This window comes from Trichosurus vulpecula, chromosome 8 (assembly GCF_011100635.1).
Source record: "Trichosurus vulpecula isolate mTriVul1 chromosome 8, mTriVul1.pri, whole genome shotgun sequence".
NCBI lineage: Eukaryota > Metazoa > Chordata > Mammalia > Diprotodontia > Phalangeridae > Trichosurus > Trichosurus vulpecula.
The window spans coordinates 48226181-48241600 of record NC_050580.1 but is presented as its reverse complement, the minus strand read 5'-3'; the positions used below and the strand labels follow the sequence as shown (position 1 = coordinate 48241600).

General features: G+C 43.3%; 1 pseudogene; it reads left to right on the top strand.

Moving 5' to 3' along the window:
• The first annotated feature begins 824 nt into the window (after positions 1-824).
• LOC118829503 lies at positions 825-5958 on the top strand (annotated as a pseudogene).
• Positions 5959-15420: the final 9462 nt, after the last annotated feature.

The following is a 15420-nucleotide window of genomic DNA, read 5'->3' as shown; positions in this document are numbered from 1 at the left end:
TGTGCCCTCAAGTAGCTTACGTTCTACTTGGGGCAAACAACACGGACCCAGATAGGTAAGTAATAAATAAATACGAAAAGTCACTTATGGGGGTGGTGAGAGGGTGGGGAAGAGGAGATCATTAAAAACTGAAAGGGGTGGGAAGAACAGGGAAGCCTAAGGATCAGGAAAGAGTAAAAACAAGACATTGATTCTTTACAACAACCTTCCCTATCGATTTTGTGATTTTTTTTTTAAATCAGAAAAACATTTTTTTATCTCTCCATTCTCTGTCATATATAGCTAGCTAGCCTCAGGAAACGTTATATCTTCTTTTTTAATTGTCTTACATTTCTGAGAGGAAATAAAATCTCCATTAAAGATTTGGTACGACTTTTTGGTCAGGATTCCTTCCAAGTTTTCAAAATCCTGAAGAATTTCCTGTTACAAAAATAAAGAGCTCGTTCAGCTCTGTGAGCTCACTGAAAACTTTTAATTATGGCAGGCTCTCCAGTGCGGATCACTGTTGGAGAACTGCTTAGACTTGGCCGAAAAGTATTTTCATCCATAAAACAAATGCGCAGAAATATTTTTGCTGAGCTTGTTACAACCACAGGGTGTGTGGGGGGTGGGGAGGGGAGCCAGATATGGCACATACAGCAAACTCCCCACATTTTTCAAAGGCAGCATACTTTATGGTCCCCTTTCCCCCGCCCCCACCCCTCAAAGAGGAGTGAATCAAAATGGTTTCAGTCCCAGGGTAATCTGAAGGCTGCAAAACACAAGCTGTGGTGGAGGTCTGCATCTCCTTGTGCTACGTCTGTGATGGTGGCACGGTGTTCAAAATGAGGAGAGCCGTTCTCCGGGTGGCAGACGGTAAGCGTGATGAGCCAGGAAGAGGAGGAGAACAGGGGCGCCCAATTCTCCTATCCGGCCTAAAGACTATCCGCCACATCAGAGTTGATACTTCTGGGTGTTGGTCACTAAGGCGATCCAGTCATAGGGTTTGGGAGTGACCTTGGAGGCCCCCTAGCTCACAACCTCATCTACAATCCTGTCAACAGTGTCTCTGCCCTAGGTGAAAACACTAACAACTCCCACTGATTTTGCACTTCTCTCCTTTTCATTTCTAGGCCCCAGTCATTATTTTGCAATGTCTATTGAAAATACACAAAAGTGTGTGTGTGTGTGTGTGTGCACGCGCGCGTGCATGTGTGCGTGCGCATGCGTGCATACAGAAAGACAGGAGCTGTACCTGTGACTTCATTGATTGGAAGAATTTATAGGTGAGAAAACCCTCCTCTACTAATGCATACCTGCACCTTCTGTGACTTACGGTCTTAAAGAGAAGTGCCTAAACCATTAAGAAAGGTAGTAACTTGCCCAGGGTTACACACCAGTATATGTCAAAAGTGGGACTTGATTCAAGTCTCCCTGGTTTCAAGGCCAGTTCTCTATCTACTATATCAGAATGTATATGTATTGCTTATGTGTATAAAGTATGTGTGTGTATATATTTTAATATATACTTATGAGTGAACTCCATAGAATTGCATATCATACTGTGGATAAGAAGTATTTATCATCCATTTGGCTTTTCCTGTGTGGATAAATTGCAGTTTTTTTCTCTGGCCTTGAGCCTGTTCTGGAAAAAAAAAGCCCACCTTTTTACAAAGTGTGTGTGCTGTTCCAATTCTATGTAGATGTTCATGTGGGTTGCCTGAACTGACCTATCATCAATTCCTTATGGGGCTATTTTACCTGGATTCATGAGGTGGTGATGGCAAAAATTGAGAATGTGAACTGCAATGCTGTCTTGGACAGTGGATCACAAGTTAACATAGTTTCTCATTTTTTATGACAGATATATGAAAAAATACTTTTAAAGCCTATGATGGGGCTTAGACTTGGTGGTTTGAGTGATAAGGGATACCCATGCCTTGGATACATCAAGGAGAGCTTGAGATTCCATAAAGAATTTGTTGGTGCTAACCTGGTGTCAGCAGGAAAGTGGATGTTTTGACTTTGGAATGTCACTGAAGTATCACCACTAAGTGGAACTAATTCTAGTTTTCAAAATTTTAGCAAAATACTGCATGCTGGGCCTCAATACTGGCATGCTTTGACCATTCATACCAATTGTGCTGAGGCTGACAAGGGAATAGAGACAAGAAGTACTGGTGAGCACGATAGGAACCCTGACTTTACAATCTTTGGACAGGATCCTGATGTATTTGACTTGGGGGGATTCTCCAGTGCCAACACAGAGGAAAGATAAGTTGAAGTGGAAACCCAGAAAGAGAAGAGGCATGTTCTCTTTTGCATCAGTGGGCTTTGGGATGTGCTTGAGATGTAACCCTTAGATCCAGCTCACCAACTCCCGACCATTCGGAGAAACATCTAGGAAGGTTCCTATATACCAGAAGACCTCAGACACTGTTAGAGAAATGATACTGGTTATAGGCATCATTACAAATTCTAGAAGCCATCATGTATCACCCATAGTGGTGGTATCCAAAGAATAAAAGTATGTCTCCTCTCCAAAGCACTTGCAACAGCTCTTCCCCTCATGGAGTCACATGGCCTTTAGTGTTATGTCTGCATTTTCTCCACCAATTAAGAGAGTATCATGCAAAATGCCCCAGGCTTGGCTAGAAACTGGGGTTATATTCTTATTTCCAAAACTCTTCCAACAATGTTAAATGTCTGAGTCATGGAGCACTGCAGTCCCTGAAGAGTAAAAGAAGATCACCCAAAGGGCAATGGAGAGGTGCATGGTATAAGCAGGTTCAGACACATTACAAATAAGTTTGTGAAGGTGAGTATATGGGAAGACATCAAAGACACATACAACCAGAGAGAAAAAGTTCCCATCCTACAAGTGAGGGTGAGGGATAGCTAGCGGACAATCTGCATGTGCCATTGGTGTCTACACAATTTTAGAGGAACTTGAGGACAGCCGCCAGCATGTTGTGTGGACTCCCAGTGGCAAATTTAAAGGCAGACATGGGCAAGGCTCATACACCATAAGGAGGCATGTTTGAGCTTGTGATCTATATCATTAAAATGAAAAACAACCTTATGAAGTAGATATTGCAAATATTGTTGTCCCCGTCTTACAGATGCAAAATGGAGATTAATAGAGGTGAAATTACTTGCCCAATGTCATACAACTAAGTCAATGTTAGACATAGGATTTCAACCTACCTCTTAAATCCAACACTTTTCCATAATACCGCACTGTCTCTGTCATTCCCTATCGGGGCTCCAAGTGCCCAAGCTCCAAAGCCAACCAGTAGCTTTGAGGATTTTAGAAATTGTTCATTTAAATGATGAAAAGGAAATCTGAATGATTCCAGGAACATTTTATCTCTGCTTGCTGGTTCATAAGTGAAAGAAGCAGTCACTAAAAGTTATTGACATCCACTGGTTGCTCACTACAGAGGATGAAAAATTAGTGACTTCAGGCCAATGAGTAGGCATCACATCATAATTGATTCCCACAGGCTTCTCTGTTATCAGCTTTGGCAAGGCCAAGAACTGCATAGCCTTTAAAAAGAAGACCAGCATGGCACTCAGAGGTCCCGTGGCTGTCAGTTTTCTGCTGTAGATAACTTTCTTCCCCTGAAGAAAGAATTTATTACTTGTTTTTATATGGTAAAAGCAGCAGAAACAATATTGACTCAGAAGAATCCTGTGGAGAGGAAAAATCCCATTTGGATTCATATGTAAGGGAACACTTTCATAGCCTTCTTTCTTAAATGTGTAGCAACAACGGTCCATGGGTTTTTATATCCTGATGACTTCAGAGCCTTTTATTTACATTTGTACCTCACAACAAAGCTTTGAGGTAAGTGGGGTCAGAATTGTCATCTTCATTTTACAAAAAAGGACATTGAGACTCATAGAAGGGTATTGACTTACCCAAGGCTCACGGCCAGTAAGTGGTAGAGCTGGGACCAGAATCTACATCCTCTGACTCCTAACATAATACACCCTCCCTGACACCATGCTGCCTTCCTTTCAGCACTGCCAGAGCTGGCTATCATTCACTTCATATGACTTATTAATGTATTTATGGCTGTGTAAGCACAGAACCAGGGACACATATGGTTTGGTCATAAACTCTTTTTGACACTCACCTAATGTAGCAAGCAAAATGATTTCAAGGGTAAGGAAAACCTTTTGTCAACATTCCATTGAAATAGTTCATACTTCCTCTCTGGTTTTTGAGTAGGTTGGCTAAGTGGACAGCAGTCTGGTTGGGACTCAGAAACTAGCCTGGGTTCCTGGGCATACTGAATGATCAGAAAATATTCCAGCAGAAGGGGATATAAGGAAGTTAGGACAAATGGGCTGACCATTGGCAGAGTATGTCAATAGAAAATCTGCAGGAGTCCAAGGAGGTCGGTAGTTAACATAGTATGGAATTGAAAAGGATAGACTTGAGTCCGAAAGACCTCACTTGAATATTACTTCTGATGCTTAATAGCTAAGTCAATTAACTTCTTTGAATCTCAGTTTCTTTGTCTAAAAAATGGAAATAACACTAATGTAGCAATAATGATGGGCAACTAGATGGCATAATGGATAGATGGCGGTCCTGGCGTCAGGGAGACTCATGTTCCTGAGTTCAAATACAGCTTCAGACATATTTACTAGCTGTGTGACCCTGGGCAAGTCACTGAACCCTATTTGCCTCAGTTTCCTCATCTGTAAAATGAGCTGGAGAAGGAAATGGCAAACCTCTCCAGTATCTTTGCTAAGAAAACCCCAAAAGGGGTCAGGAAATGTTGGACATGACTGAGAAATGACTGAACAACAAGAAGATGTCTTGAATACAGGTCTTTTTCCCTTTGACTTTCCCCTTAACATTCATTTTCAAAGGTGGTAGAAATGAATCTTTGGATTGAGAAAACCAGGGGGGCCTCATATCCAGATGGCTCTTGGCAATTTGTTAGGAGGGAAGAAAGCGTTCATATAGCATCTACTGCCTATGAGGCTCTGTGCTAAATGCTTTACAAATATTATCTCATTCAATCCTCACACCAACCCTGGGAAGCAGGCACTGTTATGTCTCCATTTTACTGCTGAGGAAACTGAGACAAACAGAAGTCAAGTGACTTGCCCAGGGTCACACAGCTAGTAAGTGCCTGAGGCAAGATTTGAACTCAGATCCTCTGACTCCAGATCTAGTGCTCTAGCCATCGCAAGAAAGAACTGGTAGAAGGGTAACCCCTAAAATGATGCTGAACAGGTACAGTTTGGCAACCAGGCATTAAGCAGCAGTTATAAAGTCTTTCTAGGCCCCTAGGCTCAGGCTCCGGTCAGGCTCGATCCCAAGGCCCACCTCCTCTTCCAGCCTCCAGCCTCCAGCCTAGGAGCATTTGGTCCCTGGGCTGCCCTGCCCCTGGAGAAGACGTCGCTACAAGCTACCAGTAACGTGCGAGCTGTGGCCTCGTCCCTCTGGGTGATGGCCGGGGCTGAGACCCCCGGGTCCCTGGTTTCCCTCGCAGCTGCCCCCGTGTACCTCCGGGCCCACCCTGGCCCATGCTCCTCTCCCTTCCTAGCGGCCGCCACCTCCCAGGGCCTCTGCAACTTGCTGTTGGAAAATTCACAGACAAACATGAATGGATATCAGCTGAAAATGGTATTGGAACAGTGAGAATCAGCAACTTTGCACAGGAAGCATTGGGAGATATAGTTTACTGTAGTCTTCCAGAAGTTGGAAGAAAATTGAACAAACAAGATGAGTTTGGAGCTTTGGAAAGTGTGAAAGCTGCCAGTGAACTCTGTTCTCTGCTAACAGGAGAAGTAACTGAAATTAATGTAGCTCTTGCAGAAGACCCAGGACTTGTGAACAAATCTTGTTATGAAGATGGTTGGCTGATGAAGATGACTCTGAGCAACCCATCAGAACTTGATGAGCTGACGAGTGAGGATGTATATGAGAGATACATAAAATCTATTGACTATTGAACACTGGCTCCCCAAATAAATTAGCATAAGAATACAGCCCATTATAGTTTTGTCCTAAATTAGTGGTATATGGAAGGTTAGCAACTTTAACACTTCTGAAACAACACCATGGCATGGAAAAAAAATCTTAGCTACTCAGAAATGACTGGATAAAAATGCATTTTACTATTTGCACCTTTTGCACAACTTCTTCCTTGTAATTTCAAGTTAGTGTCTGTCTAGTTCTGAATTCATTGCATCATGTGTGGTAAAAATGAATTTTAAGACCATGTACTTCAGAGCTAGAATTTTATCTGTAAAAAGCCTTAAATCGGTAATGTAATGGCCTTCATCCATCACCCGTATTGTTCAAAATACATTTGGTTTTCTGTCCATGGGAATAATTTACTGAGATTGGTTAACTGGCTGGTGTCAGATGCAGTACAATGCCAACTTAATTTTTTAATAAACTGCTTGGCTGAAGCTATTTTATACAGATGAGGCTTCAACCTTGCATCAGAAAAGGTAATGAAATTTAATACGCTTTTTAAAAACTCAAAAAAAGAGACTTTCTAACCTTAAGTCAGACAGAGGTTTGGAATAGGAACACTGCCCTTAGTGAGTAAGAAGTTGTAAAGACTACCCAATGACTGTAGGTCCTATTTAGCCAGCTAGTTGCTCTGTCTTCAAAAAAAGCTTGGCCCACAGGTAGAGAACTCTCCTTTTAACAAGGAATAGTCTACTACAGGAAAGCCTCTGAGGACCGATAGACTCTTTAAGAGGAGGGAAAAAAACCAGCTAAAGCTTTTCCCTGGGTCCTGGGGAAGATTGGGCATAACCTTAGGGATATCAGGAAAGCACTCTGTGAAGTGCCCTCCCTCCTCACCTGCATCTCTTAGAATCCATGATTTCCTTGAATATTCACATCAGATGCCTCCTTCTATATCAAGCCTTTCTAGGTCCAGTGTCTTACCACTATCTCTCATAAATATGAGTCATTAGTGGGTGCAGAGAACAATTGGAATCAAGAGCTTCCCTTGAGCTTTTCTTCCATGTCAGGGCTCCCTTGGTCTAGAAGGGGTATGTGTATTTGGTCTGCCATGGTTAAAAGAGACAACTGGATCTAGTCCCAGGACATGAGAGAGGACTGGCTGAGACTTTGAGCAAAGTGTCCAGCATAGAAGAGCTCTGGAACTTGGGAGTCTTTCAGGGACAGACTCTAGTTAACAAGACCCCAGAGAGAGGTTCTGTGGACCGGGGGCAGAAGGAGAGAGTTTCAGAAGTTCAGGAGACAGCTGGCAAACTCTGATAGGTCAGGCGGTAGGGCTTGTCTAGGATGGCAGGCTCATGGGTTGAGTCTCTGCCTCATCGAGATTACCACCATTCTTCCATGACCTTGGTGTCTTCTGTAACTCCTCTCTCCCTTATCCCAAGTATCCAGGCATCATACCTTAATCCCATCTCCACAATATCCCTTACCAAGGCATCCTCCTCCCCACTCACATAATCTCCACCCTTGTTCGGGCCTTAACACCCCTGCAGTGACTCTCACTAGGTCTCCTCATTTCACTCCACCCTGTCCCCCTCACACACAGCCACTAACCTGATTTTCCTGAAGCACAGATCCAATCGTGTCAACCCCCTGCATAATAAATTCCAGTGGCTCTCTATTTACTCTCGGATCCAATATAAACTCCTCTTTTCGGCTTTTAGAGCCTTTCACAGCCCAGTCTCTTCCTACCATGCTAGCCTTCTGAGACTTTACTCCTCTGTGCACATTCTGCTATTCAGTCATACTGCCCCACACACTGTCTCCCCCATGCATCATTGCACCTCCCATGGCTACATCATTGAAGTGGCTGGCCCTCAGGCCTACGGTGGCCTTCCTTCTCACTTCCTTAAAGAGATCAAGTACTACCTCGAAGCTTATCCTGTTCCGACTGTAGCTGCTGACTACATGTTCGGATGCCACATCAGCATTATGACAGTCACAGGCTTAAAGGATACCTGGGGGACTAAGGGAGCAGATTGCCAGGCACAGCAGCCAGGCTGAGTGCTTCAGCCATCATAGGACAAGGCTGGGCAGAGCCTGCTCACTGAGGTGGCAGAATCATGTGACAAGTACAAGGCCCGGGGCACTGAAAGAGGGAAGTGCCCATTGGCAAAGGAAGAACTAACGGCCTGTTATGGCCACACAGGACTAGGGAGAGAACTCTAAGAACATGAACTCCTTGAGGGCAGGGGCTAGTTTTCATTTTTGCCCTGGTATTGAGAGCACCCAACTGAATGCTTTGCACACAGTAGGCTCATGATAAAATGTTTGTCAAATCATTCTCTGCCCTGTGGCTGTCCTCCTTCCAATGGACTTATTGAGGCCGTGCCCTGAGGGAGCTTTATAGACCCTGCCCTGGTGCTGAGCCAGTGAAGTATCCTGCCTGCTGTCATTTCACTCTGTCTAGCCAGCCAGGACCCACCATGCTCTTCCACCCCAGCTATTTTGCTTCTTGCTACATACACATCAACCTCCTTCACTCTCGCAAATGCATGCCCCCTGCCCCCTGCGCCCTGCCCCCTGTCCCCTGCTCCCTCCTCCTCTTGCCGTGAGAACTGCAGTAAAACCAACATCTTCACTCTTTCTGGATTTGGTGTGTTACTGGGCAGTCCAATCGTATCCTGGTGACTTGCCAGACCAAAACATCTTTCCTGGCCGCCACTCCCTTTTATGTGCTCATTCTCCTCGTTAGAATGTAATCTCTTTGAGGGCAGAGATTGTATCATTTTTGACTTTGTATCCCCTTTGCTTGGCACTGGGCCTAGCACATAGTAAACACTTAAAAACTGATGTTTTATTTGCTCACTCATTCATTTAATTGAATTGAGTATTGGGGGGAAACACCTAGGTCAGAGTGCCAGGTAGAGACCAGGAGCACCTGAAGCCTGAGCCTTAGTCGCCAGGAATACTCCAGATGAGGTTTAGAACCCAGGCAGAGAAACAAGGTAGATGCTATACAGTCTGTTTCCTCTTGAAGCCCGGCATCGATCTCTTTTGCTTTATTTATTTTTTTGGATTTTTGGGGGAGTGGGGTACCACCAATTTTATGCTCTATCCTACCGTCTGCTGATGGCAATCAGGTCTGGCTCCTACAGAAGTTGTAGGCAACATAGCCTATTGTCCATACCGGGTCTTGGTGAACAGTGTTAGGGAAGACCATCCATCCATAGAAATCCTAGTAGTGAACAATAGAAAGAGAAAGCTACAACAAGAGGGTAGAAAGTTAGGCAAGGATAGTATCAGATGACTGGGTAAAACCTAGTGAAGGTCAGCATCAAGGTCTGATGGAAAGCAACAGGGCTTGGGGGGTAGGGAGGGTGTGGGGAGGAAGAAAAGGAGAGCAGGACAAGGTGTCCCAGCAGGATGGTATTACATCAGGGTAGTTTGGCGGCAGGAAGTAGTTGGAGGTCCAGGCAGGCAGCAGGCAGTTGGCATTAGGGAAGTTTGGCATCAGGTTATGGAATCCCAGCCACAGAGACTGTGGTTCAGGGCAAGACTCCAGTCTCTAGGAAGACTGGCATGAACAAGGCAGGAGCTAAGTCTTGGAGGACCTGAGGTACATGGCAAGCTACCAAGACAAGGACCCCATTAATGGGCTGGAGTGGGGCCAGCTGAGGGGGGGCGGATTTGATCACTATCACATTAGGACCCTCTAAGGCCTTCAGTAAGTCCCTGAGGCATCTAGAGTTTGAAGACCTTTTCTTATAGTTCATAAAGTATCCTTTTAAAAAATCTATTAAAAATGTGTATTTAAAAAAATAACGATTTCACAATAATGGAAACCAGACTTGTTCTATTATTGTATTTATGATTTGCCTTAACAATGTAATTTATAGTTTAAGACTTAAACATAAAAACAGGTCATTAATATGGTACTATTTTTATTTTTGCAGGTAACAAGAACTTGTAAAGTTCTAAAAAAGAAAAACTGCATTTGGAAAATATAAAAACTCTATTGAATTAAATATAACTAATATAAAATCAAAGAAAAGGAATTTGGAAAAAATCTAACCACAGATCAAAATTCTTAACTAGTTAATGCATTTTACCCATGCAACACTTACTCAATGGTTTTACATATTAACAATTAATTAACAGAACAAAAGAGAAGAGGGAGTATAAAAGAAGAAAAATGCAATTTAAAAATAATTACATTAAGCTCTAAGTGCCTTATTGTATAAAGTCACAACATATTTGACCCAATCTATTAGTCATCAGATGCTCATTAGTGAATCTATACAATTCTGGGAAATCACAATCTAGATTCTTCCTCCACAAATTTCAAATGTGTAAAAATGTTTTTCAACATTTCCGTCTTGTCTTTTAGATGCTTTAGGTTGCCTTAATTGTGAGGACTTAAGTACTCCAGTCCAGAGGGATTAAGCCAGAATCCTAGTCAAAACCTGCTAGTCAGGCATTCTCAGAAGGTGCCAGAAAGACAAGTGAAAACAACCAATGGAGGGGTCAAGAACAAAGACAACCTTAGCCTAAGGGTCATTAGCAGAAGGACTGCAATGTAAGCCTGCTGATTTCAGGTCAGTAGTGGAATACAGAGTGGACTTCAGATATTACTGAAGCCTTTCTGTGCATCTGCCCATACTCTGTAGAATTAGTACCTGGCCTATTTAGGGATCCATGGACCTATGGGACTTTCCAAAAGTCTTAGTACGGTTTCAAGCTTCAATAGCTTAAATGGAATTTATTAGCTTAAAACCGTACTAAGACTTTTGGGATATGCTTTATAATTCAATAACTGCATCATATAATTAAACAGAAATTTGAATGCCGAGCAGGGTTTTCAAGAAAATTTGTCTTACTCTTAGTAATCACTTGACTTCCTGGGGAGGCCTCTAGGCCTATTTATTAAGCCACCTCTCCAGTTGATGCTAAGTTACCCTGCCTATGGACTCATGAGTCATTACATGTCACCAGGTAGGAGCTAGATTGGTCCCAGAGCCTGGAACAGAGCTAAATTTGTGACCCCAACAGAAAAGATTTGGTATAGGAGTCGGGCAAGAGATGAGTTAGGAAATGAGTAAGCAACGATTCAGGCTGGTCATTACATGCAAGAACTGATACCTGGGAAAGACATAAACTCGTTTCGCTTTTTTAATGAGGTGGAACCCTCCATTTTTAGCTATAACTGATGGCCTAGAAACCTGAACTCAGGGCTTTACACAGACTGAGTTAGGTGCTCCAAATTACTTTCTTTTTTTCCTTTTGCCCTTTCAGGGTTTACTCTTGAGAATAGCCTGTTGCTCATATTGAGATATCCATAAATGTGGGTAAAAAAGTCCCCCCTTAGATCCCACATAAGCATTCGAGGTAATAATGCATAGAGGACAACCTTTATTTTACCTCATAGAAAATGAAGATGACTGAAATGACTCATAGGATTAAACCAGACAGAAAGCAATTAAGGACTCATGATAGCCCATAACCAATACAGGTCTATAATCAGCTGGATCCCACTTTCTACGAGTATCCTAAAATACTCTAGATTCATCTGTATTTCATGGTTCAGACTCTCCTCAGAAAGGACCTAAAGTTGGGATTGCTAGACAAGCAACACTCCGACATTCCAGCAAGTCCACCTTTCGCCCTATAGAGACATATACATTTAGGCTTATGGTGCTACTCTGAAGGCTTGGACCTTCCCAGAAGGAAAATGTCCTTGGGACTACTAGAGAGGCAGCTATGCCACTACCCCCATTGGACTTATGCCATCTAAATAACTCACTATAATAGCAAAGTGTAAAGTTTAGGTCCCTTGTCCCTCCATATTATGGCTTTAGTTCCTTCCTGTCTCACTCTAGAGACTTCATTCATGATCTTCTTCTCTCATGAAAAACCTGTGCTTCTCAGGAAACTCCTGAGTTGATAGAAGGCCAGATCACTGATCCCTCAAACTTGGATCACTCACAAAGCAAACTCCAAGGTTAGCACTACCCAGGAGATCTCACTCCCACCTCCCATTAACTATGAGGTTATTGTCCAAGAACACCATTATTCAGGAGCACCATGTTTAGGTCATGTAGGTGAGTACATGTTGGGCTCTGCCATATACCTCTTCCTTAAGACAATCAATAGCTGTCCTTGACCCTCTCCTACCCTTGCTCACCTGCTATACCCTTGGGATCTTTCTAGATTTAAAGTGGAAAAGAAAAAAGAGGGGAAAGGTTGAATCATTTATAAAAGCTCCTCTTTATAGATGAGAACAACTGGTGGATCCTCCCAACAGAATCCATCCTCCCAAGAGTCTCAGCTAGCCAGTTCATCTTGGGAGCAGCTTCCATTAGTGAAACATATCCTCCAGAAAGCACGTATAGACAGCTGCAGACAAGCTTATTCATCTTGGGGGCAGCCACAGTCATTGAGACAATCAAAAGATGTTTTTAGTCCTCTCAGTAAGATGTCAGTTTGTATGTCCACAAGTTGCATAAGTAGAGGCTTTCAAAAGTTCCAAGTAAAAGCCCGGCTGGCCAATAAGCTCATCAAATTGGTCAGAGAACTACCTGGATGAAGCCCCTACATAGGTAATAAGTCACGGATTCCACCATTATAGTTATCCCTTCCACATCATAGGGGCTGGGGGGTGGGAGGCACCCCCATGATCTGGAAAATCCACATACAATTTTTGACCCTCCCTTTGTATCAGAGAAGTCTGAATGTTTTCTTTTTTTCTTTTATGGGGTTTTTACAGAACCTTATTATAAAATTTCGGTTGTTATTTTGTCATTGGATCTGCGTCATCAGCCGGCCTTGGTGTGTCATCTGCGGCCTCCACAAAACTCCCCCAAAATTCCCATTTAATTTCTTATGCTGACCCTCAATATATCGAAACCCAAGATGGAGAAAGTCACAAAGTGGAAGGGATGACCGTATATACATTTCTAAACAAGCCTCACAGGAGGAAGGATAAGTGTTTGCATCATAAGGCAAGGTGTCCCAAAAGTTTAATGAAGCTTTAATCTATTATAGTTATTACATGAAAAAATACAGGATAACTTCTAAAAACACGTTAAGAAGAGATCATCAATATCCAGGTTGTCTCAAAAGTATTAACGCAGTATTAATGTATAAAAACGTAGAAGGGTGGGCTCATCTATTGTCCTTAGTAAGATTCCAAGCTCTTCAAAGAGAGAATCACCAAACTGCAGAATTTGAGAGTTGAAGGATCTCGGTGGTCATCTAGCCCAATTCATACACAAAAAGGAACCCACCTCTTCTCTAGGCAGGATTTTTACTGGTGATTTTGCAGTATCCAGGTTAGGACCCAGATCTGTTAGGACGGGTCCAGTGAAGTATATTCAGGCACCATAGTGTGTGTGCATGGGGTGGGGAAAGGAGGAGGAAGTATGCTAGGAACTGCTGACTAATTTTTGAAATTAGGGTAGATGCCACTACATTCTGGTTGAAACTCCTCAGCTATTCTTAATGTGGGTTAATGAAAAGCATCCCCAGAGGCAACCAGAAGGGGCCAAACCTTCCTATTCTGAAAATGAAAACAATGCTAGAAAAGGAACAGAGATGGAAGAAAAGAAGAACTTTGTCACCCATCTGGAGGGTCTGTCTCTTTGTGTCTTGCACACCCAAGCCTAGGTCCTAGACCAGCAAGGGGAGGAGGGATAAAAGCCAGTGTTGTGTATTTACTGCCCCTGAGGAAAGAGAGCAAGCTTCTTTCTTATTTGATAAACACAAATATAGAACAGGACAAACACGGACTTATTTAAGGGCCTGCCTGGCTGGTTTTCCCCTCACCCCTCCCCTTCCCCACCTTTTCCTCCCTGATTCCCCAAGCAACACTTTGTCCCCCAGCTTCCACCTACCAACAAGGCACAATTAAGCAAAGTTAAGCAAACACTTCTGTGTCAACTGCCAGCTTCCATCCCTTCTCTCCCCTTCCCTGGCCCCCTCCCCCATCACCACATCTCTCTGCAAATCAAGCTGGAGAACAGGAAAGGTCATCCACTGGCATGTTGACTTAGGAAGAATTTTGAAAAATGAAATGAAAACCCATAATTTTGAGTAAGCCGAACATAACAGACCAATGGTTTATTGAGTCTTTCTCCAGAACCCGGTGGATGAAGGGAATGCTCAGTTTCTTCCTGGCTTCTACCATGGCCCTGAAAATAAGAGCAAATAGGATAAATTTCTTATTTCACTTTGTGTTTGTCCTTTGGTCTCCTGAGGACAAGGATCTGGTCCTTAACCTTTTTTGTGTCATAGATCCCTCTGGCAGTCAGGTGAAGTCTGTGGACCCCTTCTCCAAATACTGTTTTTAAAAAGCATATCATATTAAAGAAACTAATTATGTTGAAATATTTTTCCCATCCAAGTTTATGAACTTCCTGAAATTTATTTATAGATCTTTCAGCAGCAGTGTGCTGGAACCAGCTTGGGCTCCCAATAGTTAAATTTTCAGTGCGAGCACATATACCTCAGAAACTGGCAAATGCTATAAATTGGGGATTGATTTCTTGTTTTTTTAATTGTCTGGATTTAAGATAGTTATGGAGAAAATGTTAATAATGCAAATTAAACTTAAAAGCCTCTCATTTGCACATTTTTTCCAGAGAGCCCGTTGTTAAACATTCACCACCAGCGTACTTTTTGCCTCTTGAGACTAAGGACTTCAGGTTAAACATTCCTACTCTAGGGGTGAGATTGGTCCCAGGGCCCTGGGCCAGAGCTAAGTCGACAGTTTGGAGTGGTAATCCCATCTGGAGGGATTTGGGATGGGGAATTTCTCTCAGACCCCTTACCCCGACTTTGCCTTAGGATTACAGAGATTCTCAATGCCAAGCATGGCAGAAGGGACTGAGCAAAATCTACAACCACAAGGCAGTTTACAGGATTCAGGCAGTTCTGGTTTTGGCTTCACAGCCCATGGTGATTAAAAAATAAGGCAAATCTGTGTGGGTGACTTCTGGGAATTATGCTGTCTTTTTGTAAGTGGCAGTCCCCACAGAAAATTCCTTCTTTGACATCTAAGCCCTATCTTTTGCTTGTAGTTCATTCGCCAAATGACTCAGGGATGCAGGAGAGGCAAAGGAAATTGACCGGGAATCTCTCTTTGCAACACCTGGCCAGGTGAAAGAGGTAAAATGTGTGTGATCGAAAAAATAAATGGTCCCAAAATACAGGGACAGAGGTGCTGTCCGGAACAACCGAGTTAGTGAATGATGGTAGGAGGCTGTAGCTGAGCCTAAGCAGCGAGTCTCAGCCAGGAGGCAGACAGTGTCCCCCAGGCTGCCTCAGAAGCTTGAGCTGGGCCAGAAGCCAAGATGACAAACCAGAGCAGGAACAGGTCAGGCAGGGATCTGGAGGGAAAACCAACCAAAGGCAATTTGAGACAGGCTCAGTGGCCTCTTAAGCCGAGTGAGGGAGGGGCTGGCCACACCCCTTCCCCATTTTGCTAACTGGGCTGA